General features: G+C 44.6%; 1 non-coding gene across 1 annotated transcript; it reads left to right on the top strand.

Annotated features, from left to right (window-relative positions):
• The first annotated feature begins 2,127 nt into the window (after positions 1-2,127).
• On the top strand, positions 2,128-2,234 carry LOC130505965 (small nucleolar RNA R71). The gene has a single exon (XR_008941855.1). It is a non-coding gene; the product is annotated as a small nucleolar RNA R71 (small nucleolar RNA).
• Positions 2,235-3,666: the final 1,432 nt, after the last annotated feature.

Raw genomic sequence — 3,666 nt, 5'->3', positions numbered from 1 at the left:
TTCACAGCGACCTCCATGAGCGCTGTGGGAGGTCGCTCCAGAATGAAGCGAGCGACGGGGATCAGCCGCTGCGCCAAGACCGCTCCGTGCTGATGGAGTCACAGCGACCAGGCAGAGCCGCTGTGACTGGTCGTTGGGCTCTGCTCGTCCTTGTGTCACTCCTTTTGCCTATTTTTACCTGCACACAACTTCATTTTCCCATTGCTTTATGCAGTAAGATGAAAATAAAAATACTAATGCAATATATACAAGGATACTCATGGGACTTCCTCCCAAGTGAGCTTGTTTTAAGTCTCTAGCTTGACTTTGCCTCCTTTGGATCAGGCTGGAGTAGGTGCAGAAAGTGGAGTTAACACCCCATCTTCCTCAGGTGGTAGCTCACCAAGGTGATCATCAGCAGGAGGGCCCATTTCTTCAATGATGAAGGCTTGTCCAAACACAGTGGGGTTCTTCATTTTCTCCTTGATGTCAAAGTGGAGGATGTTCGCCTTACCCAAATGGAGGTCAATCTTGCCTTCTTTCACATTCACAATAGCTCCTGCTGTAGCTAAGAATGGCCTTCCAAGAATCAATGGGTCTTGAGCCTCCTCACCCATTTCAAGCACCACAAAATCTGTAGGTATCTCATACCCTCCAATCTTCACAGGGAGGTTCTCTAGGATGCCCACAGGGTACTTCACTGAACGATCAGCTAACACCAGAGAGAGTCTACACTTCTTGTATTGAGTGAAGCCAAGCTTCTTTGCCACAGATAAAGGCATCAAGCTGACACTAGCTCCCAAATCGCAGAGACATTTCTCAAAAACCATAGGTCCAAGAGCACAAGGTAGTGTGAAGCATCCTGGATCCTCTAGCTTCTCTGGAGCATTAAGCCTCTGAATGATGGCATTGCACTCATGGCTCAGAACCATCATGCCCTCCATCTCCTTCTTCTTAGCAGTTACAGCATCTTTCAAGAACTTGCTGTATTGAGGAATCAGCATGAAAGCATCAATGATGGGCATTGTAACCTGAGCTTCACTCATCTGCTTCTCAAACAAAGCCTTGTACTTCTGTAGCAGCTGCTTCTTGAATCTACCAGGGAATGGAAGCTTGGGTTCATAGGGAGGAGGGACAGAAGAGCTCTCACCTGCTGGAGCAGCAGATTCACCATCTTTTGTTGTCTTCTTCTCTTCTCCAACCTTTCCTTTACCCTTATCTTTCTCAATCTTCTCCAAGATCTCATCATCTGTCTTCTCATCAACAATGACCACTTCATCATCTAGATTGATGGCTATCTCCTCACCTTGTTTCTCAGCATCCTTGGTGAGGGTTCTAGGAGGTAACTGCTTACCACTCCTGAGTGTGACAGCTTTTGCGTCCTTGGGATTTTGATCAGATTTTCCAGGTAGAGATCCTGGCTGACGATTCTGGTGGGTGCTCATGGAAGCAAACTGATTCTCCAAATTCTTGACAGAAGAAGCAAGGTGGGAGAATTTGTTGTTGAGCTCATTGTAGCTCCCATCAATCTTGGAGTGAAGGTTCTTCAGCTCATAGCCCACATGCTTCTCACTTCTAGTCTGAGACTCCAAGATCTGTTTCAGTAATGCATCAGTGCTGCTCTCTTGAGGGGCAGAAGAGCTAGGAGAGGGGCTTTGCTGAGGCTGATAGTTGCTCTGCTGGTTGTTTCTTGGCTGATAACCACTCTGCTGGTTGTTGGAATAGGGCTTCTGTTGGTAGTTGTTGTACTGAAAGTTGGGTTCCTTCTTGTACCAGCTACCATTGCTGTTGATGAAACACAATTCTTCTTGCCCTTCCAAACCATCAACCTCATTGACAGTAGGAGGTATCTCCTGTTGTGGGTTACCAACAAAGTTCACCTGCGCTTGTGTGGCCTTATCAGCAATGAGTGTGTCAATCTTCTCCTGAAGAGCTTTGATCTCATTCCTTGTGTGCTTGTCATCACCTCTACTGCTTCTGTCATGGTCTCCACTGTAGACTGCATCACTCTTAACCATGTTGTCAACCAGAGCCTCTGCTTCTTCCTCAGTTCTCCCCAAAAAGAACCCATTGCTAGCTGTATCCAGTCTGGCTCTATACTTAGGAAGAGCACCTCTGTAGAATGTGCTCAGCAAGCTCTCCTTGGAAAAACCATGGTGTGGGCACTGAGCTTGGTAACCATTGAATCTCTCCCAAGCTTCACTGAATCCTTCCAAGTTCTTCTGTTGGAAGCTGGAGATCTCGTTCCTCAACTTAGCAGTTCTTGAGGTGGAGAAGAATTTCTCCAAGAATGCCTTTTTGCAGTCTTCCCAAGTGGTGATGGAGTCACTTGGTAGAGACTTCTCCCACTGACGTGCCTTATCCCCCAAAGAGAAGGGGAATAGCTTGAGCTTTAAAGCATCCTCTGACACACCATTAGTCTTTGACATACCACAGTAGCTGTCAAACTTATCCAAGTGATCAAATGGGTCCTCCACAGCCAGACCATGATACTTGTTGTTCTCTATGCAGTTGAGCAGTCCTGACTTGATCTCAAAGTTGTTAGCAGCCACAGCTGGTGCTCGAATTCCAAGTCTAGGACCATGGATGTTGGGGCGGTCATAAGTGCCAATGGGGCGAGCTGGTCGCTGTTGAGGTCCATTGGGGTTCTGAGGATTTTGTTGTTCTTCCATTGCAGCTTCCAGTGGCTGCAGTTGAGCTTGTTGCTCTTCTTCTCTTCTTTTTCTAGCACACTCTCTCTCTAAAGCTCTGATGTCTGTGGCTCTTGGAACAAGGTTTGATGTACCCTTGCTCCTCAAGTTCATACACCTGAAAATCACAAAGAGGTGAAGAAGAGAATCAGTAACTTAAAAAAATAAAAATGACTTAGTCTCAAGCAAATGACTAAATCTCAATGTTCAAATCAAACTCAGAATTTGGCAACGGCGCCAATTTGATGCTAGGAATTTCAAAGTTCCTAAAACAAATGTTGTAGTATAGTGATGAATAAGTTGTCGAACCAGTTCTGAGGGACTCAAAGCAGTGAGAATGCAAGTATTTGCCTAATCTAAGTGCAGCCAGTGATTTGATGATTTCTAAACTAATGATTAAAGCTAATGCAAAGCAATAAAAATGATACTTTTAAGCTATTGGAAAGGAGAACTCATGGGTATAGGAACTTGACCTCGGGTGATCAGGATTCGAACTAAGGATGAACAATAAACGATCAAACAAACAACCTTAAGCCTAGACACAATTCTAAGCAAGCTCTATGTCTAGATGAATGCTCATTTGCTAACACATCTCAAACATCAAGTGTCCTTGGTTGAATAACATGCAAGCAATCAGTCACAACAGGTCTATTAGCTATCTTAGCATCTTTAACAACAAATGTCTTTGGCAAAGTACACTAAAAGCCTAGGAGAGTTGACTCGGGCATTTCATCGAACACCTGTCGGGTGAGAAATGCCTAGAGATCACCCTTTGAGTGGCCTACTCAAATGATGTATTGAAATCACTCTACTAGCAAGGAGATGACATGATCTACACTAAAACATCATAGAACTAACCTAATCACCCTTAGTCTCCTAACCCATGAATTCAAAAGGTGACTACTCACTAATCTCCATGATTCCTCTTAAACCCATGATGGATTTCAGATTAATCACGTAGAGAAATAGATGAGAGATCACAAGAACAATAACAAAC

Source organism: Raphanus sativus, unplaced genomic scaffold (genome assembly GCF_000801105.2).
Source record: "Raphanus sativus cultivar WK10039 unplaced genomic scaffold, ASM80110v3 Scaffold2739, whole genome shotgun sequence".
Classification (NCBI taxonomy): domain Eukaryota; kingdom Viridiplantae; phylum Streptophyta; class Magnoliopsida; order Brassicales; family Brassicaceae; genus Raphanus; species Raphanus sativus.
The sequence above is the reverse complement of the archived record's forward strand: the minus strand, read 5'-3'. Positions and strand labels throughout refer to the sequence as shown.